Genomic DNA, 26,997 nt, shown 5'->3' with positions numbered 1-26,997 from the left:
ATCAATCAAATCAGTTTAGGAAACTTTGGATAGAAAAAGTCTTTAATGCCAACCTCTCAAAGCTTTTGTCTCATTAACTCTCCAGCAGAGAATAAGAACCCTTTTAATGTGGACCATCCAAGTAACTGAATAGATAAACTTTTATCCAGTCTGCTAACAAGCTTACTTTGTCTTGGTTTTCTTTTCTGCACAACAGCCATTTTCTCACTTGACCATTCATTCCTTGGCTCACTTGAATTTGGTTTCTGCCCTCACAACTATCTAGATGATGGAATGAGACATTACTTACCCCCATATGGTTCTTCCTGAAAAACTCTCCCACTGGGATTTGATCTAGCTTGTCTTCCCAGCTTTTGCTACTACTACTACTACTTTCACAAATACCTCTGACAAGGTCCTAGCTTATCTAAGTCACTTGCAAGAGGCTTCTAACACTGCATGCAACCACCATCCACAGCCACATTCATTTTAAGGCAGAAGCCCAGACTACCTGGTTTTCTGACCTGACCAAGGATGAGACTTTAGCAAAACTGAGTACTGGAAAACGATTCTTTCCTGCTTTGTCCATTGTACCCAAAGTCTTTATCCAATTTTAAGAGCCTGGCATTAAGAGTATTCAATCCGACTGGCCCATCATTTGATGGGAGAGCCTCATTCCCTACTGCCTTAAAGCTTTTAGGTAATTCCCATCAACTCACATACCATCTATAGCTAAACTAAATTTACTAAGCACTTATTTTGTTCCTGGGATGTCACTCAGTAATACATATGCATTACACGATTTAGTATTAATAATAATATCAGCTATCACTCAGATTCCATGGATTCTACCATGAATCCATAATTTAAGACGAGGAAACAGATTATGTGAGATTAAGTAACATGTGCAAGTTCACAACTAGTAAGTAGTAGAGTAGGAATTTGACTCCAAAGCTCTTGCTCTTTACCAGTGAAATGTAGCATCTTAGGCAATAATATATTTTTCATAAAGAATATACAAATAAAATATTCTGGGACTTCAGGAGAGAAGAGATTCATTTTGACCATGAAAATCAGAGAGGGCTACCTGGAGGAGTTAACACTTGAGCTTTTGAAGGATACACAATATATACATATTTTACGTGGATGTGGAGGAAAAGGAGTATCAGAAAAGTGAAACAAGCACAATAGAAAACACTGAAACCAAAAATTAAGGACTGCATTTAGAAACTATTGACAAACGAAGTTAGTTTGACTGAAGTGAAGTTGGCTTAAACAAGAGAGTAGTAAAAGAGAAGCTCAAAACTCTAATGTCATGTGTCACCCTTAACATCTTGTTGTTTTTCTGAGCATTAGTTTTATTTCCTAATGTGTCCCTAACACACCCGTTCCTTCCCATTCTCAGTAACAGGGTCTTCGTTCAGAGATTTTTTTCTAGTCACTCCAAAAGGTGTTGCTTTTGGTTTCTCTCATCTCTAATCCAGTCTTCAACTTCCCTTCAAGTTATCACCACAGCACAACTTTGATTATATACCCTACTTAAAATTTTGTGATGATTTCTCCATAACTACAAACGTAGTACAAATTCCTTAGTACAACATAGAAAGCCCCCCAAGACTCAATCCAACTTATCTTCTATTTTCCTAGCTTTATCACTATAATCCTTTTCACACACACCCCAGCTATCTGATCAACAAATATGACCTGCAATTTCATACATGCCCCACCTTTGCTCATCATGTTCACGGTGCCTGGAAGTGCCTTTATATGATTTCACATCTGTCTATTAAAACTCAATGTACATACCATCTCCTAAAAGCCTTTATTTTAATAAAGTTGAAATTTATTGTCTCACTTAATTAGAATTTATATATAATTTACCATTTTCTGACTTATATTGTAACTAGTTATTTAAACCTTTATACTTTGATGAAAATAGAAAGTTTACCTATGGTACACAGAATAGATACTCAGTACAGATTTTTGTTTGTTTGTTTTTCTGGCTTGTTTTTTCAACTAATGGATGGGGAGATAATTTGGGAGGAAACTGTCAGCAGGGACGAAAATTTTCCTGATGCAAGTCTTAGGCTGGGCAACAGCTGCTGTGATGGGAAAACACAAGCTGTGGGCAGCCTTTTCCATCTACTCTACAAATCAAGTTTCCTGGTGCTGCAGAAGCTTCTAAGATTGGGATCCTGACATGATATCTATCTCCTAAACATCCGAGTGGAGAAGGCTGATCTACCAAAAAATATATAGGACTATGCAGAGCTAGAGGCCACAAGTTTATATATCTTTTAAAAAACTCTTATAAATTACACTCCATCATATGATTCCCAGATGATTTATCTCCCTAAAATATTTTCTGTAGTCTAATACGTAGTCTATTAGTGAGACATCCTTAAAATAGACCTACTGAATGGCATGAAAATTAAAAACTGTATTTTTCATTTGAACTAAGAAACCCAGAAATTTTGGATATGATATCAGACAATCAAAAATTAGTTGCAGTACAAATACAAATGTATGTGTAATATGCAGAATATGGCAAGATTCAACTTGCTATTGAAAATGATTGTTACAGTGTATTTACTTCCTTTTAGTAGTTAAGTTTATAATTAATTTGGTTTCCTTTTTGGAATTAAAATGCAGTTATATATCAATTTCTTTCTTACACAAAAAGACAAATTTACTTTTGGGGAATTAATACATAAAACCTACTAGAACTCATGCTACCCATTTGCACCTTATTCTATAAGTGATAGTTAATGCCACAAAACAATGCAATTGACTGTAAATGTATAATAGCTTATTAATAACACCTACAGCTCGAGGACTAGTAATCTATAAGAGTAAAATATACATGTGTGTATTGTATATATATATATATATATATGTGTGTGTGTGTGTGTGTGTGTGTGTGTGTGTATACACAGATATATACATGTGAGAGAGAGAGAGATAGGGAGGAAGAGATAGTTTTATGTATTTTATATATACAGTGTGCTTAAATAATCTACTCTGTGTCATCCAGTAATCAGAAAGGAATCATAAAAGTTAAACACTTCATAACTTTTTAAACCCCCAAAAGTCTGTTTTCCTTCTACATTTAATGGTGGTACATTTACTAAATTGGTCTAGATTGTATTTTTTAATACTAAAATATTTCTGAAAATAAGGGACCCCATATTTATTAACTAGAATGGTGTCCCATATTTTTAAACAACAATCAAAAAAAGTATTTGCACTGTATATGTTAGTGACAGTGAAAAACAAGGCAAGGATGGGCTAATTTTGTCATGTTTTACTTCCTTGCTCCTTTTTTTCTTTGTAAAATTACAGATAGAGGGACTTCCTTGGTGGCGCTGTGGTTAAGAATCCACCTGCCAGCGCAGGGGACACGGATTTGAGCCCTGGTCCGGGAAGATCCCACATGCCGCTGAGCAACTAAGCCTGTGCGCCACAACTACTGAGCCTGTGCTCTGGAGCCCGCGAGCCACAGCTAGTGAGCCCACGTGCCACAACTACTGAAGCCTGAGTGCCTAGAGCCCATGCTCCACAGCAAGAGTAGCCACCGCAATGAGAAGCCCACTCACCGCAATGAAGGGTGGCCCCTGCTCGCCGCAACTAGAGAAAGCCTGCGTGCAGCAACGAAGACCCAACACAGCCAAAAATAAATAAAAAATAAATAAATAAATTTATAAAAAGAAAAATTACAGATAGACAGATTACATAGATAGATTGATAAATGCATACATATATATGTACACATATATTCATATATACACACACATACATATATACATACATAGCAACACATGATCAATGCAGGAAACGTAAAGAACATAGAATAATCCAAAGAAAACCAAATATAACCTATATCTCCACTGGCCGCAGATGATCCATGTTAGCAACTTCATGTATATTTTTCCAGTCTCTCCTAACAATGATGTCACACTACTCTGCTCACTGCTCTCTTACTTAACCTAATATTGTGAACACTTTCCCATATAAACATTATACAATGACATGATTTGAGACTCTATATGGTATCTCAATTTGGGGATATTTCGTAATAGCCTACATCTCCTATTCTTGGACATTTAGGTTGGTATTTCCTTTTCAAGAGTCAAAGGTCTTTTTCTTGCTTTGGAGGAGAATCCCTATTATCAACATAATTCTTATCACCAAAATTACTTGTTGGCACAACTGAATATTGGATATGATATGTAATCTTTGTGCCCTGTGGTACAGAAATTAACTAAATAACTTCATTTATATGTTTAAGCCTTCAGGTAGGGTGCTAGTTGTGAAGAATATAAGGAAATGCCATTATTCTGTAGTAACCTATAATCTAATGGGGAGCATACAATAAAGGTGACGCACATTGAAAGCCTGCCTGACCAGTATGGCTATGGATTTGTGAGGAAGGGGGCAGGGAGGAGAGTGGAGAATGATAAGATTAGAAAAGTCTTCCAAAAAGAGATGGCAATCTAGGCAGAAAATTACAATATATGAAAATCAGAAGGAGAAATTCAATATTTAGGATACCTCAAATTATTCAGTATAGATGAGCAATGGGCAAAATGATATGCAGAGGCAAGTTAAAAGGATTTTGAATAGGATGTTAAAGAATAACTTGGAAACTACGTGAGGCAATTATACCTTTTGAAGGAAGTTGTGGCATGACTGAATTTGTATTTTAAAAAAATGACTCTGGAGGGTAAGTAGAAAAATACTGAAGGGGAGTAAGACCAAATGCAAACAAATAAATTAAGAGGCTACTGATATTCTCTAAGGTAGCTATGGAAAGGACTTAAACTAAGATAGTGGATGGGGGAAAATCGATTGGATAGATCAGAGAGATTTTATGGCGGTAGAATCAATAAGACTTCTGGATCATTCCCAGGCCCATTTACCAAAATAGAAACACAGACAGAAATTCTTAGAATAATAACTATTGTGGCTAAACATGTATGGATTGCTTACCATGTGTTAGTGTGCTAAATGCTTTACAAGCATCACCTCATTTTTATGCACATTTATTGCCCACTTCCCTTGTGTAAGTGTTTTACGTATATTAGATCATTTGGTCCACACACAATCTCTTGAAATAAGATAGTGTTAGTATTTCCCTCTCTGAATGTAGGAGACCAAGGTCTTAAGAGATTAACTAGCCTGCCCATTCATAGAGCTAGCTGGTGTTGGTTTCTGGACTGGCACCTCTATGTATCTTTAGTCTAGAAGAGATATTTTTAAGCCATTATTTAATTACTTTAATAGGGTTACGCTGCCATTCTGAAAGACGTCTCAAAAAGTCTCTGAAAATGAAATACTTATTCACTCAGTTACAAAGGATGCACAACAATAAAGATGCATTAAACTCCTCTTCAGAGGGAAAACATGTAAAAAAATAATAGAACAAAGGCTGGAAGATGTGGGTTAGAATATCAATCTGAAAAATTATGAACTGGCATTAAAGTGAATACTATTAATATTCAAGTTCTTTCTTCATTAAATAGAAATCATTCTTCTTTAAGTAAAAACTCACTTTAAACAAGTATTATTTTATTAGATTCTATGAGTCCATAGCACTATTCAAAAAATAAAATTGGGGCCAGAGAAGGAACGACTCTTTCTTATGGAATAAAACAAACTACCAAATGTAAAAGAAATAAGAAAATTAGAAAATTGACATTTTGCAACTACCAATGTAATAAATGGTTCCACTTGCCATTATCAATGGATGATAAAACACTAGGTGAAAGATTGTCAAGGAATTAGAAAATTATAGTGTCTCCAAGTATCACTGAATAGATGGCTGATTAATTACGAAGGGAAAACAGGCTACTACAATAGAAGGATATGGTATACATAACCTGAACCAAGTCATCAAACAGCATCACAAATAAGGGGACAATGTGACATAATGTGATGCAACGGAAAATAAACCAAAACAACTATATTGTATCCTTACCAAAAAATTTAACTTGAATCTAATAATGAGGAGATGGCCAGGCAAATATAGAATGTGGCATTATTCTAAAGGTAATGGGTCTGGAGTATTAAAAAAAAAAAACTGCCAGTAAAATGAAAAAAAAAAAAGTGTTGAGGGAAAGTTTCAGATTAAAGAGAAAAAAAAGAAATATGACAACCAAACATATATGGGACCCTTAATTGAATAATGGATTAAAAAAAATTAAGGTATAAAGAACAGTTTGAGGCAACTGGGAAATTGGCACATGTACTATTTACCAGATAAACTTTTAAATAAATGTTAAATTTGGGGGGTTTGAAATGTAGCATTATGTAGCAGAATGCTTTTGTTTTGGAGAAGTATTTTAAAGTATGTTAACTTCTTATACTTAGAAGTTAAGTATAATGATGACAGCAACTTATTTTCAAATGGTTCAGCCCCCCCAAAAAACTTACACACACACACACACACACACACACACACACATAGATGGGGTGGGGAGGGGAAAACAAATACAAATGTGGCAGTATTTTAAAAATTGGAGAGACTGAAAACCATTAGGGTGTGCATCATACTATTCTTTCTTTTACCATTGGTTAGGCATTTTCAAAAGAAAAATATTATAAGGTAGAAATTAAAGGAGATAAATATTCACTGCTGGATTGTTAACATTATTAATTTTGAGTGTTTTTGGTAATCTATAAACTCATGTAAGTTTATCTCTGCCTAACAAATTAATCAGTTATCTATAAACAGAAAGCACTCAAGAAATTGAGTTATTTGTAGTGAGGTGGATGGACCTAGAACCTGTCATACAGAGTGAAGTAAGGCAGAAAGAGAAAAACAAATACCATATGCTAACACATATATATGGAATCTAAAAAAAAATGGTTCTGAAGAACCTAGGGGCAGGACAGGAATAAAGATGCAGATGTAGAGAATGGACTTGAGGACACGGGGAAGAGGAAGGGTAAGCTGGGACGAAGTGAGAGAGTGGCATGGACATATATACACTACCAAATGTAAAATAGCTAGTGGGAAGAGCTGCATAGCACAGGGAGATCAGCTCCGTGCTTTGAGACCACTTAGAGGGGTGGGATAGAGAGGGTGGGAGGGAGAAGCAAGAAGGAGGGGATATGGGGATATATATATATACATATAGCTGATTCATTTTGTTATAAAGCAGAAACTAACACAACATTGTAAAGCAATTATACTCCAATAAAGATGTAAAAGAAAAAAAATGAAGAAAAATAAATAAAAAATGAAAAAAAAAGAAATACTTGTTGAACTAAACTGAATTGGTTTTATATTCCAAACATCTTTCCCCAGCCGTCCTTTTAGTACTGAATTCCTGTTAATGCCAGTATTTTTCTTTTGTTTGATCTTCTACTCTCCAGGCAGCACTGAAGAATCTCTAATCCCCCTTATATTCCTGTCAGTTTCATTTTCCTCAATAAAATTAAATTTTGGCAATAATTTAAATTGTCCACACATATTTAAATCTAGTCTACTAGTACTTGTAGCCTTACTATGAGTATATTCTAATGAAAGCAATCCCTCTGGAATTTTATGCTACATACTAGCCCTCCAGAGGTTCAGATGCCAAAACATGCACCTCTACCTTGAGAGCAAGAAAGGTCATTATAGGTGTAAAAATGTGAATGGAAACTTCAGCATCATCTTCACTTGATAAGCTACAAACATACCACTGTCCAAGAAATAAACAAAAACAGACAACTGATAATAGAGAAAAAAAAAAACTAGAAAACATTTCAGAATATTCAAATGGTGCAAAATAATTATATGGTGTTACCAAGAAGAAAATATAGCACTTGACCTCCTCATGTCAACGTTTATGTCTTGGTTGAACAAGTCAGAGGAGGGCCTAAGGGAAGTAGCATGAATAGGGAAAAACTCAAGGAATAATTTCTCAGTCCCAAAGGAAAAGATGTAGATGAGAAAGGATTTACTGCAAACCCTGTTGACCTGGGAAACTTATCTATATATATTTATGAATATATTTATGTCATTATAAACTACCCATATTATATTTATGATTATAAATAAATAACAGAAGGAAAGGAAGAAGGATGGGTGGAAGAAATGGAGGAAGAAGATGGTTAGTTATTTAGTTAACTAGCTGAAAGATAAGGACAATGGAATAAAATAATCTACTTTTCTAACCTATTACTTCCTCATTAAACTTCCAGCTACTTAAAAACAGAATAAAAATTAAGCCCTTCATGGTTTAGGAGACAGAAAATCTAAGACAAAAAAATCTAAGAACCGAATTGTAGTTGGATTTCACTCATTATAATGTTTATACTTTGGAGCATTATCAGTCAGCATTAGACACAATTTTCTTAAATATAAAACGGCACAATCTAAAATTTTTTTTAAATGTACATGTTACAATCTAAATTTCTATAAATTATATAGGAGTCTCCCGTTCTACAGAAGCAATGTTTACACTCAATTCCTTCCATCTCAGGATTCTTTTACAACTGTCAAAAAAAAAAAAAAAGCCACAGCTATGCTGACAAAGCAGTGCAAACTCCAATCTACACATAACTTCAGAGACCTGCAGGTATAGAGAGTGAAAATCACCCACTTTTCCTGACAGCAAACATAGGTCAAGCTTCTCCAGAAACCCTTGACTCCTACAGCACAGTAAGAATCAGAAGAAAAATCAACCATGCCCTCAAAGGGATAGTTACCTTTTCAGCTGCTGTGTGTGCTTTTGCCTGGCTACCTCAATAAGAAAAGATGGGAAATATCTGTTTATTTTTCCCTCCAGATTGACACAAAGGAAAATACTTTCATAGCTCTCAGAGATGTCACTATTCACGTGATGAGTCTCCAACTGATTATACTACAAATAACCCGTCCCATTTTTTTCCTTCATTTTTTAAACAGGAAGAATAAACAAACAGCATTTAAAACTGAATACTATCCATTTACCTGATTTCTCCATAAATTGTTCCTTGAAGATAAAAAAGGAAACATTTACTATATATTAACACAGCATATAAAATTAATACCATGGAAAAGACTGACTTTGGGGGAGGGGGGATTTTGAATCCAGAGTAATTTCTTTCTTATTGAAAAACACAAGCATGTCAAGCCTGTCCTTTACACAATAAAGCACCATTTATTATTTTAAAACAATAGACATAATGCTATATTATATATATATATATATATATATATATATATATATATATATATATATATATATTTCCCAGGTGAGGTCCTAAAGCGTAAAATGTAAAATTAAGAACTAATTTACTTGAAATATATTTCAATTTTTCCTTGAAAATAAATAGAAACAAAAATTTTATTGGGAATTATTGTTTAACACTTAAGCAAACATACTTATTAAATAAATTATAGCAATCCTTACTTTAGAGAAAATCATGAAATTAATACTAGTTGGACAAAATATCTCATTTCATTTAATAATAATATAGGCAATAACTATAATCAACTCTGGAAAAGGTTGCCTTGATTCTACAGTTTGAGTGAATGTAAAGATCTTTGAAACTCATTTTAAGACCTGCTCTAGCAAATTATAAATCATACTGAAGTAGTGTGATTTTTAAGGCATCTTTAATAACCCTCTATGGCATCTTTTCTCAAAGCACAGCGCTCAACTATTACAGCTTTCTGACAGGAAACCAGGGATCCCAATTATTTCAGGCATTGTTTGGATCCTAAAAATCTGAAATACAAATCAGTATTGTATGTGAATATGCTACCTAGTATAATGTTGAGGGATGTAGCTCCATCAATGACTGTTAAATTAGTACAGGAAAGATGTTTAGTACCTTCTTTGTCTCAGTTTCCAATTCAAACAATGTCTCTAAGAAGCAGCCAAGCAGTCCTGTGAGATGACACCGCGAGTTCAAATGATTCAACAAGGAATCATTTTGGAAAGTTACCAGAAGTCGTTATGATACCATTACACACTGATCCGCGTATAAAAAACCCCCTACTGGGCTAGCAGGATGGAACTGAATTGAACTTTGTAAACTCTCAGGGCAAAGGGGCTGAGACTTACTTTGCAGTACGAAATGACACTTTGGTTTCTAAACTTCAGTGTTACTAATCCAATCTGACTTCTACAGATCATAAAGTACAATTGGCCTTTTCAACATAGATTCGAACACCTGGCTAAATCCATTAAACAGTGATTCCATGAAGCAAAATGTACTGGCTTTTAACAAGTTCGCCCTTACTTTCTTCTATTATGAAAACTCTTTGAAGGACATTTCTGAAGAAATCAAGAAAATCTATAACAAAATAGTGTAGAAAGTTTAAGCAAAATTATATTTGTATTCCAGAGAGCTTTTCACAAATTTTTATAGATTGCTTCCGACAAACATATCCAGAATAGGAGGCTCCTGTCATTTCTGGAGTAAGTGTGTATGTATTTACAGCCACTGGATTTATCTTAAAGACCCTTTGTACAAACAAATGCAATTCAAAATATATGAAAATCAGCTCAGTTTAGCCCACCCCCTAACCCTAACCCTAACTCTAACCCCTAACCCACCCCCGACCCCCCAACACAGCTAACAACAAAACTTATGAAGCTACTCTTTGTCAGAGCACTGCTTTGAGAATAATTGTCACTGACTGAATTTACCGTCTATATGCGCAGCTATCACATATCATTCATAAACAAGCTACAACTCTAATACTTGTGTTTTATATATACATCATTGTTGAATCCTGCAGAAGATAAACAACTGATTGCAGAGAAAGAGCTGTCCTAACTCAGTGAAGTTACTCTCAACACGGGTATTTTCTCTTTGGTCTTTCATTTTACTTACAAGGGTGCTTAGATTCAGATAAATGTGGGGAAAAAGAAATAAGAATTGACTAAACACATGTTTAGTGTCTTTGTGTGATTAGATTCAGGAACACTGCCAGGAGAAAACTTTGTGTATGATGTCATCTGATTTTAGTTACTTGTCAAAAAAGAAGAAAAAAAAATCTTACTGATCAGATGCTATCTTTTTAAGTTTGGTAGAACAAAAAACATGTTCACTCCTTTAATAAGTACAAATAAACAAGATTGATGAGGTGAACAAAAATCAATACACAGATCCCAAATATTTTACAACTGTTTATTTTCAGTTCGAACATGATTGAAGTCAATTAGATGCAGATCTGTCCTGGTGATTCTCATGAAATCCATGTCAGATAAATCACCTCCATGGAACTCTGAAAATTCAACACCATGCTTTAACTCATCTTTCCCTTAAATCCTTGAATTCCGCACATTCTTTAAAATTATTGTTTTATATTTATCACAGCTATTTTTTCAGTTTTTTAGTGGTATTGTTTTACTTACAAAGCACACTGCCTACATAATATTGTTGATGTAATGGATATTTATGAGCACTGGTACATTTTAGCCCTCACTTTTGTGAGAATTTTTTTTTAAGTACCATGCAAAATCTTTCAGAATGAGAAGTGCACAAAATGCAATTTAAAATATAATCTTCAGTAAGCATAATATATGAACATCTTGATTTATAGACTAAAAAAGACTATTAGGTTGTAACAAATATTACTACCTCGAAAGAAAAGAGGCTTTAGACAATGCTTTAGAAATGATAAACAAAATATAGCCATTTTGTCTTGCTATACTATAATGAGACCAGTCCATTTTTTACAATCATGAAGACATATATTCTACTTCATCATGTTTTGAATATGAACTAGTAACTCAGAATTCTCTCTGAAATTTTATCTTTTATTAGTGAAAACTGAGTCTTCTCTTTCTGTGACTAGGTACTGTATCAGAAACTAAAGTAAGCCAAATAAGAGTTTGTTCTGCAGCACAGTGAATATCTGCATGTAAAATTTCATGACATGGAAGTGAAAATAATACAAAGGTAAATCAGTGTCAAAATGGCAAATCTGTGGCTACTGTGAAAATCAACTAAAAATACAGAGTGGTTAAGTGATATACATTTGTTTACTTGACCAACAAGCATACACACACACACACACACACACACACACACACACACACTCTGTCCATCATTCACTTTTTGAAGTGTCAGATAACATTATTTCTTAAGTGACACACAGGGCTTCATTTGCTATGCATAGGGTCAGTGAATATTAGCTTCATTTACACTTGGCTGAGAATCGGTTGATGTCAACAGTAGAGGCTTAGTTCCTGCACTGAACAGGGTTAGAATCTGACAGAAAGCTGCCACCGCAGAAGATGGATGATCTTCCTTGCTGACCTTGCTCCCCTAAAGTGTCATAGTTTGGGTCTCTTTCCAGCTCTACAACAAAAGACCCTCTCTGAGCTTCCCAGTGGCCTTCAGTTTTATTGGTGCTAACAGGTCCAGACATTTTCATCGATTGGATTCTCTACCTTTTAAACACAAGAGCTTGCCCTTTTTGGCTAGCTAAACCTTGGCACAGATGTCTTTTTTTGTAATTGCATCTCTGCTGTGTATTGGAAAGGATGCAGTCAGACAGGCAAACATCATGTCAGCACAGAAAGTGCTGAACTATTTATCTCTGTTTCCCAAAGTCATTTTAATGTAAGTGATATGGCGTTTGTCTGAAGAAATTAACCCTTAGATAATCTCATAGTATACTTCTAAATGGAAAATCAAAATCTGTCATTTTGATGACTAACTAGTATGTAATATATGTTACACAGAACTATTCAGTCGGTAGGAAAAAAGGGCTTCCCAGTCATTTTATATAAGCAGTATTTGACAACCATATTTTAGAACAAATGTACCTGAAAATATTCTACATAATTTTCAGAACTCTATTTTGCCTTCTACCAGTGGTTGACACTGTGAAATATGTCCTTCCCTGACTAAAAAATACATAAAAATATTTGATACCTAACAAAGATGCTATACGATGTAATAAATTACATGTTTCTTTGAGATCCTGCCTGTGAGCTATTTTAATATGTTGGAGATTTGTTATTGATATTTGAATAATTTGAAAGAAATTACCTTACCTCAAATTCAAATGTTCAAAACATATATGATAAATGATGAAAAGTTCTTACAAACAGATTTACATGCAACACATTTTATGAAAAATAACTATTTTGAGTATGTATGGATTTATAACTCAGAGGCTCTAAAATATTATTATACATAACTGTCAACATTATTTATTCCATGCAAATTATAATTTAACATATTTGCATATCTGGAATTGTACAGTTAGCTAATAAATATATGTATATATAAAATATACCAATCTCAGTACTAAAAGAGAAAACTTAAAATAAAAGAAAATTTCACAAAAATGAAGATAAGGATGTACAATTCAAACTCAAGTTAACCCTTCTGTGAAATTGCAGACAAAATATAATATGATCATTTTCCCATACTTTGAAATAAAAACTATTAATTCTGCATATTATTTTTTAGTGTTAGTGCTTTCACTCAAGTTGAGAAAATAAATTATACTTAAAAATAACCATCACTTAAAATCTCTGCAGCCAAACATTTTGTTCTAAATATATTATTAACAACTATCACTATAGGAAGTATACTTATTAGGGTGAGGAATCGATTTTAAAATGTATAAGCTGATAGGTATTCAAGGGGAAATTCAAGAACACAATTCCCGTTTATTTTTAATATCATATACATGGTACATTAATGGCTCTAAACTTTTATTCTCTTAAGTAAATAGTATCTCCCCCCCAAAATTCCAATAATTTCAGGTATGCATATGCAAAGCAACTATCAATTTTTATTTATTGATTTCTCTTTCTATAAGACAGACTGAACAAAATCAAAATTATTCCTCCAAGATGTGAGCCAGAAGCACCACGAACCTGAATTATTTTTAAAATCAAATCAGTTATTACTCTTATTTTATAATGATGGTGCTAAAAATCTAAAATTAATTTTAAAAATCAAATGAGCTCTGGATACTAGGCAATGTTTTTTTAAAAATAAATAAAAATACTAACAGGATTCCTTATGCCCAGTCTGGGTTTTATGTTGAACGGACTTAGTCTGTCTATGCAGATTCTCAGGACCATGTCCATCAATCAATGTCAGCATTCTATCAGACTCCACTCTGACAGCAAGTGATAGTCAGTTATCTGTTGACATTAATGAATAATAAATAACCATGTCCTTTTGATTTATTTGAATAAAATGTATACTATTCTCAGTGTAGATTAGCCTATATGCAAAAGCAGACTTGATTTTTGCATCTCATATATTAGGAAATGGTTAAAAAAAAAAGTGGCTGCAATAAAAGATGTGCTTAATGTGATCTCTGGTATACATTACTGTTTTGCTTTTCGACAAATCAACCCTGTCTCAGCTTGTATCATATGAGCTTAAATGAGCTGTATTCACAGGCTCCTGAATATTTATGCTGTCTTTTACAGACCTAACACGTAGGTTGTTGTCTCCACAATAGAGTATTATAGGACAGAAAATCCTTAAAAAAACCAAAGATCAGAAGGAGTTGTGTCAGTATCCTAACCTTGCTCCTCTTTTGTTATTCACCCTTAATCTGCCTTCCTGGCAGGAAAAACTATTTAAGTTATTACTACACACTCCTTTGTTGTTAAGTTTCCATCTCTCTCTCTCAGATTTAAACATACCATAACAGAAACTGTTACAGCTTTTAAAAAAAAATAAGGATTGAGAACTTTTAAGTGATTAGGCATTCATATACACATCTTGACTGAGTTCCTTTTTGGTACTGTCAGTGGTAATTCTAGAATTAGATACTCACAGTCTAAATATTACAAGAGGGACTATAAACTTCAACATTGATCAAAGTGTGGTTTATGTTCTTAGTTCAACAAGTTAGGATACAAATTGTGAAAGTTTTGCCATATATTATGATTTGTGGTTTTAATTTTTAATTTACCACTTTTTACTTTTCCATTATGAAACTCCTTCTCTGGTCAATAGTAAAAGCTTAATTTTATATTTTTTGCAGATAATTAACATCATCAATGACAGAAGAGGTAAAAACTAGATTTCCTGTTACACCTAATTAAGAATTCTACCAGCGGGACTTCCCTGGTGATCCAGTGGTTAAGAATCCACCTTCCAATGCACGGGACATGGGTTTGATCCCTGGTCTGGGAAGATCTCACATGCCGCGGGGCAACTAAGCCCTCGCGCCACAACTACAGAGCCCACGCGCCGCAACTAGAAAGAAGCCCACACGCCACAGCGAAAGATCCTGCATGCCACAACGAAGATCCCGTGTGCTGTAACTAAGACCCGACACAGCCAAAAAATAAAATAAAATAAATAAATATATTTAAAAAAGAAGAATTCTACCGGCAATGTGAAAGGATGGATAATAGTTCAAAACAGAAAGATATACCAACATTAGACCAAAACTTTGCAATGAAAACAAGTAAAGAGTTATTAATAAGGTTCAAACTTTTTATTAACTGCCTATTAATATGTATAATACTGAGTTATATAGAATTACTGTCATGTCAGAACGGCAAAAGGGCAAAACGTTGCCAGCTATATTATATTTCATCAATAAAGACATAGAGTAGGGAAGGAAGATGTACTTTCACTATTTTAGTCCACTTAATAGATGGGAAAGTATGTTCTAAAAAGTTTTAAACTTGGGAATACTGTAGAATTTTCTGAAAGGTAAATGAAAAGCTATTGCCAAGTCTATACCACTATAGGAAACGATGCAGGGGGAAAAAAAAAAAAAAAGAAGAAACCAGAGGGAGCTGGGATGGGAAAGAACATCCACTTTACCATGTTGAAGGATGAATGAAGTATATTAGAAAGAAGGATGACTACACATGTAGTGATGGCCTGGTGAATAATCTTGAAAATCAATGAGATGGCTGTCTGAATTTGAAGTGAGCAGCAATGTCATCATATTGGAAAGATTTACAAAGGGGTAAAAATGATCAAACCATTATGTTCAACCTTGAAAAACACAGTGCTCAAGTACGTAATGTTTGTGCAGAATAAACATTAGACACAGCAAGAAGCATGGCCCAAAGAGCAAATTTTTAAAAAGTTCCGATCAGGTTTTCCTTGCAAACTAAAATACTGAGCCACACGTTCTCCCAGTTTCAGATCACAAGCTGAATGTCTAAGCTTATTAGCATGGGTTAATTTTAGAGGTCAGTTTGAGAAACAGATTTTACTGAAGTCTGACTGTCCCTCTGTCCTTGAAAAGACTGAAAAGCTGAAGTCTGTAGGTTTCTCAGAGGGAGATCTAGACGGAAACCACAAAGTTAAACAGCAGAGTTTCTGCTCCCTCCCAAATCCTAGGTTTCTGATAATGTAAGAGGTGTTCGCTGTTCTCATTTTAAAACACATTTACCTACAATAGTCACAATATCCAAAACACGCTAATTGCAAAAATTTACCTTCTTAGGATTTGGTAAAATACTACAAGAATTGAAAGTAAGTAAAAAAAAGTGAAATTTATTTTCACTTATAGTAGAGGAAATATAAACAATCTACTTGAAAATAAGGAAGCAAAAATCTGTTTATAACTTGTTTGCTTTGTGAAGCAAAATTTAAAGACATTACTGAGCTTTATTTTGTTTTATTTTTTCTTTTTAAAATATGCAATAATCCAAGAATATCCTGTATGAGTATTCAGCCTCTTTATAATTGTCACCTGAGATTTCCAAAGAGAAAAAAAATCTTAACTATTCTGCACTTATAAATTAAGAGATTAGTGCACAGCAATTTAGCAATCTAAAAATGGATCAAGGAGAACAATAAACTTAATTTTTTGTTCCATTTTGTTCACTTGCATGTTTTCTTCTTGGTGGGAGTAGAGGTGGGCAGTGTGTCTGTGTGTATACCTATATCTGTATGTGTGCATATGTGTATATACATACATGTGTGTATATGTATATGTATTGTGTGTGTGTGATGTTAAAGTGGAAAGAAAACAGGAAACAGTTAAGTTCTGATTTTACTTTGGGATCTGTCATAAATAAACTGTTAGAACTATAAATGAGGTCCTTAGTTGTCCCATTTATTACAAGCCCCCCCAAGACCTTCTAATTTATCTTCAACAAAATTTAAGGTACACTCAACCTTCAAGAATTTGTGATTCTAATTGTCTAGGAAGAGATTATATCCTCAAGGAGTATAAGAATGTACACAGAACATTTATGTTATAATGAATTTATACATTTAAGTGGGTAAGATGCATATCTCACATCTCTTTTCAAGGATAAAACTACTTTACTGGGGCTTCCCTGGTGGCGCAGTGGTTGAGAGTCTGCCTGCCAGTGCAGGGGACACGGGTTCGAGTCCTGGTCTGGGAGGATCCCATATGCCGCGGAGCAACTGGGCCCGTGAGCCACAATTACTGAACCTGCGCGTCTGGAGCCTGTGCTCTGCAGCGGGAGAGGCCGCGGTGGTGAGAGGCCCGCGCACCGCGATGAAGAGTGGCCCCTGCTTGCCACAACTAGAGAAAGCCCTCGCACAGAAACGAAGACCCAACACAGCCATAAATAAAATAAATAAATAAAATTTGAAAAAAAGAAAATGCTCCCTATTAAAAAAAAAAAACAAAACTACTTTACTGGAAAATGTCAACTAAAATAGGAACACTATGTAGTATAATTATTTCAACTTTTAAAAATAGAAGATATAAAGAAACACTTTTTGAAATCAATCAAGTTTATTTATCCTAGCTACTAGTTTAAATTAATGTCATTAATTAATGTCATAGGTAAGTTAATGCCATTAAGTGTCATTGCCTATATGGGAACTGGTTTAGCTAAAATAATAAACTACTATTAAAATAAACATAGAACACATGTATCATTGGAAAACATAGATTAGTATAGTGAACTTACTAATAATCAATTTATTTTTCTCAGAATAAACTTTTATTACATCTAGTGATTCTTTAGATATATTCTACATCTTTCCGCTCCCACCCTTAATCTCTCTCTTTTAGAAAGAATGATCTTCTTAAAAAGTACAATAGGTAATATTAACATAACAGACTGCTAACCAACTTTAATAAATGACAAATACAAGATATCTAGCTAATATGTGATCAATATTATATTTTATTAATAAAAGCAACACAGTGCCCCCTTCCCCGGATCTAGGTTTCTATATTCAGTGTTAATAGCTTCAGTGCAGGTCTGAGGCTGATACCACCGTAGGTGAGGGGCTAAACTAGATGTTAACTGGGTGACACATGAAACAAAAAATAAACCACAGTATGTGTCCTTTCAAAGCCTCCTAGTTTTCTAATATATTGGAAGCAAGAGATAACATAATTATCAACAGTAAATAATTTAAATGAAAGAACCAAACTAAAAAATTCAAAATCCACAATACCTAAAATGTAACTGTTAAATTTTTTCAAACTACTATGCCCCAGAATGTATTTTCCCCTCTTTTCTATGTATTCATTGACCCCAGACTAAACAAAATATACTAAATAATAAACCTTACATACTTCTTTATAAGACCACAAAATTCGAGAAAAATAATGCACATTTATTTCAACTGATGTATGTATTATTCTGGGTTCCTGTGAAATGCTATTAGGGATTAATATTTGATATGTATACACAGATTATAACTTTTAATCAAGTTGATATTATAGGTAGAAAACAAAAAAGAATGTCTTTAACTCATTAATTTGACCTAAACTCAAAGTTGAATTGTTTTTGTTTTATGTGTGCATGTGCCCTTCTACTGCCCATGTATTAATACTATAGGAATTAACACATATTAATACTATGTGGATAACCTAATGAAGATATGCTTCCATAAAAGTAAATTTTTGTGATAAGTTGCATAGGATGAGATAACCTGAATTAACTCAAATGTGAGGAAAATTAGAATAAAAGGATTGTCAGAAATTTTCCTCTCTGATTCCTGCGTCAGATTTTTATGCCCATAGAGAAAAATATCAAATACACAGCTGGGTTAAATTTCTCCCATTAAAATAATAACATTATTTGCACAAAATAACTATATTATATATACTATTATCATAAATAAAAGCTTTTGTAGATTAGTGATAATTACCTTAGAGAAAATGGCTTGAAGCTCGATTAAAAAAAAAATCTAATTAATTGCAACATTTTAAGGTATCACTGATTTATATTTTAACATTATCTTCTAGAAACTGATGTCAATTTAAACTTCCACTAGAAATATAAAAGGGTAACCATATACTTGCCAAAGTAAGGATAATTAGAAATGTTCTGAAGTCATGTACTGAGTTTCTAAATCATAGGAAGTTAAATCGCACATATTAATTTCATATTGCCTTCCTTCTTTCCTCATTTTTCCTAACTTTCATCAGGTCTTCCTTCTTTCTGTCCTTCTTTATTTTTTGAATAGTTATCATGTTCAATGTACTGTGGGTACATACAGTGTTGATTGAAGATGAGTAAAAAGCAGTATATTTTTAAATGAAGTCTACAATGTTCTAGAAGGAAATTTTGCTGATTCTTATTATCACAATTATCCTCCATATTTTTTAAGGAATTATGAGCAAATATCTCGCAAAGGACAGAAGAAACTGATTAACAGTAGCTGCTCCTGGAAAAAGGTATTTGAGACAGGAGCACACAGTGATGGCATTTGTTCCAGATCTATGCACATTACCTATTGACAAAGTCTTAAGAAAACAAGTATTACGAGCTTCTGAAAGTGAATAATTTAAAGAAGAGTATAAAAATTGTAATGTAATGTAGTTATAACTGAAATAGCAGAAATATATTTGAACGTGATACTGAATTTACATAATTTCCAATTTATAGAATAGAGTGTAATGTTAGCTTAGGGACTGATTTCTCAGTTTTGTTTCTCTTATTTTTCATTTGTTTTGCAAACCAAGATAATATTTACAATATATAATTTGGAAGAAGACCAATATATTATTAAAACAAAAGCTACTTTCCCATATAAGATAAATAAGCTTTAAGACCTTCTTATTTTAGAAAATGTATCAGGCTCTTGCAACTCTCTTTCTCAAGACATAAATATTACATTAGTAAAGCGGGAAATGGCTTTTTGTTCATTAAAAGAGGCAGATGGAGTAGTTAAAAGGAAAGACACATAAAGACAATGGACAAATAGAAAGTGGGAATATGATAATGAATAAATATAAATAGTTACATTATTCTCATAGAAATAAATTCCCCATATCTGGAGCAGACTCCTGTTCATGTTTGCTAATTCTTAGCATATCAACTTGCTATATGCTATGAGCAAAATGAAATACAATATAGGGTTCTCTTACAAAGCTTAAGACTAATCACAGAGACTGGACTTACACAACAAGAAATTAACTAGTGATATGAATTTGAAATAAGAAAATATTTGCCTTGGGAGTGGGTAGTGTATAACCAAATTTCTCAAAGTCTTTAAGAAATTTGATAAACATTTATTTGGAAGACTTGGGTGGTGCAAGGAACTGTGCTAGGTACCATGGTAGGTAGGTAGAATACTATAAGTAAGTTTTGGTTGTTCAGAAGCTTTAGAAGCTGTAAAAGGAAATTACAAACATTGATAAAAATCAGATCGCATATGAAGATCCCCAGAGAGAAAGGGCAAAGTACTTTTAAGAATCCACAGAGATCTTTTAACAAGGTATAAGTGCCATTTAATTTGAAATGTAAGGAAAGGCAAAATTTCAACAGCCTGAGATAGGGTAGGTGGCATTGCTGGTAGAAGGCAAGGCAAGGTAAAAACCAGGAGAATGGTACAGCCAGTATCTACCATCAGAATTTGGAAGAGAGGTCACTGAAGAAGTTGGGGATGTGAGAGATTAAGATACAATAGGTAATTGTGATGGTTTATGATGGTTTATTTGTCATGATGGTTTATTTGTTTTTCTGTTTATTTGGGACCAAAGGTTAAGTAATAGGGCATCATAAAAACATCTATGGATGTGCTTCAGGTAGAACGAGAGACCAGTCAGTACCAAAGAGGGAACAGGGCTCTCAAGGATGATAAATTATGTGACTGAAAGTTAGAAAAGAATACTAGGGTCAAGTAGGAGGTATTTAAATGCCACCCTAAGAAACAGTGAATTTTTATTGGTCATTAGGAACCTGAAGCTTTCTGAATAATACAGTAACGGGGTCTATGTTGTGTTTTACAAAGTGCATTCTGACCGCCCCATGAAAGAAGAACTGGAATAGAAAAGAAAATGGCAAAGCAGATGAAATATTTAGAATGTTGGGAAAGACAGAGATATAAGTATTTTGAAATTATTATAAATGAAAGAAAGCGCTCAGATTTGTATCACCATGAAGACATCCTGAAAGAAACTTTATTTTTTAAAAATTCCTTGTGATAGATAAATGCTCATCTATAAAGATGTGGTCCACTGTATTGGTTAGGGGCAGGGATTCTGGAGCCAGACTGCCTTGATTAAACAGCAGTCGGCCACTCTATGCTCTTGGTGATTGTGGGTACTTAAGCCATCCCTTGCTGTGCTTTAGTTTTCTTACATAAAAATGTGTATACATATCATTTATGTAAATATGATTTAACATATAAAATGTAACACTTTTATGTTTTACATACTTTTAAGTATGTTTTTCTCCTTTAAACTGGGTAATAACAGTGCTTACCTCTCTGTAAGGAACACCTCTCTGTAAGACTAAATGAATTAACACATGTGAAACACTTAAAACAGCTCTTGCCATGTATTAATAATTTAAAAACAAACAAAATCTATGACCTGTTTTTGTTGAATGCCTTGACTCTCCCCGCTTTTAAATCATTTAAACTATACCTGTCATTTACTACTGTTCTATTGCCTGAGCCCTGTATTTTATACAGATGCTAACTTAATTTAAAAACCCATATTTTGGAGATACAATTCAAGTTGTCTTTGTATGAGCTACCAGGTTACATAAAACATAATTATATTGCTAAAAAAGGTTAATGCTCAAGAAAGTTTAAAAACACAGGAAAAGAAGATCACCCACTATTTCACCATTCTGACACATTCATTGTGACGATATTTATGTTCCCATCTATTCTTTTCCCTATGCATATTTTGCTTAATTCTAAATATCAGTGTATACATTTTATTCTTTATTTTTCATTCAAAATTATTAATAAGATGATTTAAAATTCCTATATCACATTGTTGATACTTTAAGGACTAAGTTCAATCAAGATGAGGCACTTAACTTTGGACATTTAGGTTATTTTCAGTATTTCAAATTATATATATTGCTTTGCTGGAGGGAAAAAAAGGTTATATAAAAAGTTCTTCTCTTTCACTGAAATATCTTCCCTGGTAAATTACCAGGAATGAGATTACTGACTTAAAGGATATTTAACTATCTGTGGCCTTTGAGATCTATGTTCATTCACTCACTGCCATGAAATTTCTTTTATTTATTTATTTATTTATTTATTTATTTATTTATGGCTGTGTTGGGTCTTCATTTCTGTGCGAGGGCTTTCTCTAGTTGTGGCAAGCGGGGGCCACTCTTCATCGAGGTGCGCGAGCCTCTCACTATCGCGGCCTCTTGTTGCGGAGCACAGGCTCCAGACGCGCAGGCTCAGTAGTTGTGGCTCACGGGCCTAGTCGCTCCGCGGCATGTGGGATCTTTCCAGACCAGGGCTCGAACCCGTGTCCCCTGAATTAGCAGGCAGATTCTCAACCACTGCGCCACCAGGGAAGCCCATGAAATTTCTTTACTTAGCCAACTCCTTGTTGCATTATTAATACTAAGATAATAGCAAGCATTCACTGATTATTTGCTATGTCCCAGATACTATTCTTAGGGTTTCTACATGCATTATTTCATTCACTTCTGACAAGAACTCTATATGAGGGAGGTACTATTTTTATTAGCCCCATTTTATACTTAAGGAAACTAAGGCTTAGAGAGATTGTCCTAGTTTATGCACCTGGTACGTTGTTGAGCCAGAATTTAAAAACTCTGTGACTCCAGCATCTGAGCTATTAACCCTATAGTGTACCTTACATTTCTGTATATATTTGATTATAAATACTATGTATCACAAAAACTCATTTGTTATCATGAAAAGTAATGGTACAAATTACATGTTTCTTTTCTGTGAAAAAAACACATGGTTTTCAAAAATCTAATCAACAAACACAGATTTCAATATTATTAATGCTATTAAGTTGAATGTTTTAATTATTGAAGTAACATATAACATACGTTATATGTCTGTAAGTTTTACATTATTAAAGTAATGATGTATCTGCTAACTTGATAATAGAAAATATTAAGAAGAAACTATTAGGGAAATTCCTTATAATAAAAATTAGAAGTCTATGATTATTTGAGTTCCCCTTTACATGAAATCATCAAAAAAATTACTAAATCTTTAACTCAGAAAATTAAAATTAAGCAATATAAATAATGCAAGCAGCTCACATCTCTATGTTCTGATGTATGTGCATGTAAACTGCATTACATCCTTGGATTTTTTACAATTAGGTTGACCATATATTCTATCATCCAAATCAAAACACTTATGAAAGCAAAAAGACACAGCGTAATAAGTAAAACAATTATCCCCAGCAAACTAGACTTATGGTCACCCTACTTAGAATAAAGTTTCATCAGTTCTTCAGTAACTAAAATCCACTGGTTGAAGTTCAGGACAAATTTTAGGGAGTAGTGTGGTGCAGTGGGGAAAAAAGACTTGAAATGATAAACAGGATCCTGGATTCTCATCCACTTTTGCTACTTATTAATATCCCTGAGCTTCAGTTTCTTCCTAAATTCAAAGAAAGAAAAAATAATACTTTCTACCTCGTAGCGGTGTGGTAAGGATTAAATGAGAAAAAATGAACATAATTTTTCAGTGTAAACTACAACCTACTTATACAAATCCAAGTTATAATACCGAGTTCCACACTTTGAGAAATACTATTCTACTTTTAAAATGGAATAAAATTGTACAAAAGTTCTAAAAATTTCAAATTATATTTCAGAATATGATTTATTAGTCTTCTAAAAATATTTATATATGTAAACTAAAATCTGCTCTCAATTTTTTAAAATGACTACACTTTTTATCTAAATATATTGGTTACTGTGCATAGAAGTTGTGATGTAACTGATGTGCTAAATATTTTCAAAAGGACTGTTTGACAATCGAAGCATGCTATCTGGAATTATATTTTTAAATGACTGTAAAGCAATGTTTTCTTTAAATCACTATATTAAAAAATTAGACAAGTTCTCCACATATTAGATTTGACAAACATGTGGTTTTCAAAATTGAGTTATTTTTTTCCAAAATCACAAAGAAGTAAAAGCTTTTCCATCAACTGATCAAAACTGTGTTCAGTTTTCACAGTTGTTCGTATTTCAAACTATACTTTAACACACATCACAATGGGCTGCCATTCTAGAAAGTGCCCAGATAAACTTGCCTTTAAGTAGCTAACCACCATCATTTGGCTAAGGGCTTACTAGCATCCTCTCCCAAACACTTTTAGTTTTCCTCTATATGGGACTGGAATTTATTTTCAAACTCTTAACAGGATCACTGAAAGGAAACAGGAGAAATACTTATAAAGGCAGGCCTGGACTCACTCCAGAGGCAAGTACTCTCACAGCAATGCGTTGGAATTATGCCCAGGAGGGAAGTGTTTTTGCAAATGAACATAGTGCCACAGTTAAGCATAAGGTATTTAATTCCTTTGTCAACATCACTAAGGTTAAAAATTAAGAACGTTACACGATAGACAATTTACCTGAATTAGTGTGCACATCCTTTTTCGGCTGAACCATAAGGAGGCATCTTGAGTCCCTTAATCACATGTTTTTAATGAACTCTCACTATTAATACCTAATTCTACCTATTCCAATGCAGATTAAAGTAGATGACAGTGAACTAATTTTACTTCATTTTTAAGTACCTTGGTGCAATTTGCAGGCGACAATAATTTTGGTACTCAAATGTGGTTCCAATTCTCGAAACCAAAATAAATGAATGTGAATAATCTTAATAGTACCACATTTAATGAGATGATTTTGTTCATTTGGAAGAAATTGGAGTCGTCATGGTAAATATATCTCTTTACTGCAGTTAAAGACTGCTTTTCTTACTAAATTCTATACTCAGAAGTGTAGAACTCAAACAGTTCCTGTTTGTTTTTCTTAACAAGTAAATGTAGAAATCAATTGAGTTAAATCCACAAAATGAAACAAAAGAGACTATAATTTGCTTTAAAATTTTTTAAACCTTAAAAGAGCAGGACTTTTAATGTTATTTCCTAGTTTCTTTTTAGACAAATGTAATTGTCTAAAGGCCTTGTGGATAAGGCCTTTTATATGCATTTTTATGTATTTTTATGTGTCCCGTTTTTAATTGTGCAAACATTTAAAATTCCACTTTCACATCAATCAAAATCTCCATACTACTGAAACCGGCTGCTTTCACAGCTGAAGTGTAATAGTGTGTTGTTAAAATGTTCTTATAATAGTTTTTGTTGAATCTACCATCATTTTTCAAGTACTTGTCAATAAAAACATTTCCAGTCAATAAAAACATTCCTTTTCATTGAATTAATTAGTTCATTAAGAATATTTCTGGGGCTTCCCTGGTGGCGCAGTGGTTGAGAGTCTGCCTGCCAATGCAGGGGACACGGGTTCGAGCCCTGGTCTGGGAAGATCCCACATGCCGCGGATCAACTGGGCCCGTGAGCCACAATTACTGAGCCTGCGCGTTCTGGAGCCTGTGCTCCGCAACAAGAGAGGCCGCGATAGTGAGAGGCCCGCGCACCGCGATGAAGAGTTGCCCCCGCTTGCCACGACTGGAGAAAGCCCTCGCACAGAAACGAAGACTCAACACAGTCAAAAATAAAAATAAATAAATTAAAAAAAAAAAAAAAGAATATTTCTATACTTACCAAGTGGAATAGCATTCTGCCTATTAGTAGCGATAAATCTCCATCAGTTTTTGATTTCTACACATGTGGAACGTGCAGGATGTTCTACTTGTTAAGAAATACTAGTGAAGGAAGGGGGAAGAGGACAGTGGGTAGACAGGTTTGATTCCTTCAGGGAGTGTCAAAGGAGGCTGCTAAACTGGTCAACGGGACCAGAACCTATAGCATCTCTATTTGTTTAGCTCAGAGTTCTCTTTACAATGTCAGCTATGGCAGGAATGATAATTGAGTGCTGGGTCATAGGCATTTTATATGCTAGCAACCATCCACATGAAGTATTTAACTCTTCAACCAGGACAGAAAAAATATATTTGCTCAGTTACTCCACCTAAATAGCGTGTGCAGTAGAAATATAATGTGAGCCACATACGTAATTCTTAAATTTCTAGTAGCCACATCAAAAAAGAGTAAAAAGAAACAGTTGAAATAATTGTAATATTATATTTTATTTAACCAAATATATCTAATGTATGATTCTTTCAATATCTAAGTAACATAGAAAATTACTAATGATGTTTGTCACATTCTTTTTTTTTGTACTAAGCCTTTGAAATTCAGTACGTAATTCATACTTGCAGCACATATCAATTTAGAATCACCACTTTTTAGAACCTCAGAGCCACATGTGGCCACCGGCTACCTTATTAGACAACACAGATCTAAATATTTGTTAAATTATTTCTTGAAATGTTCTACTAGAATGAGAATTTTATGGGGAAGTAATGTGATTTACATAACAAACTACTAGGACCAAGGCATTTAAGTTCAGCAATGAAACAGAATAATATTTGCCAGGATTCTCCTTGCTTTCTGATGGAAACCAGGGCAACACTGTTGCTAAAGTCCCGGCTCTGGAATCAGAACACCCTGAGCTTGAATCTAAGATAGGACAAATATTACTTACTAAAGAAACTGCAATCAGCAACTTACCCTTGACAGCCCCATTTTATTTTCTGTAAAATAGAGATGATAATGTTACCTGTCTATTAAGTGAACTCGTATGTGTAAAGCACACAGAAGAGTATCTGCACATAGTAAATTAGCAAAAACATTTAGTTACAATAATCACTGTTAGCTACAATTCCCTCTAAATTAACTAGGATGTACAAATA

At 33.8% G+C, this 26,997-nt stretch overlaps 1 protein-coding gene across 5 annotated transcripts in view; it reads right to left on the bottom strand.

Moving 5' to 3' along the window:
* Positions 1-26,997, bottom strand: part of EPHA7 (EPH receptor A7) — a 168,263-nt gene that overhangs the window by 131,243 nt on the left and 10,023 nt on the right. The window lies entirely within an intron of this gene.

The sequence above is a fragment of the Balaenoptera acutorostrata genome, chromosome 14 (assembly GCF_949987535.1).
Source record: "Balaenoptera acutorostrata chromosome 14, mBalAcu1.1, whole genome shotgun sequence".
Lineage (NCBI taxonomy): Eukaryota > Metazoa > Chordata > Mammalia > Artiodactyla > Balaenopteridae > Balaenoptera > Balaenoptera acutorostrata.
This window is presented reverse-complemented; position numbering and strand designations above follow the sequence as displayed.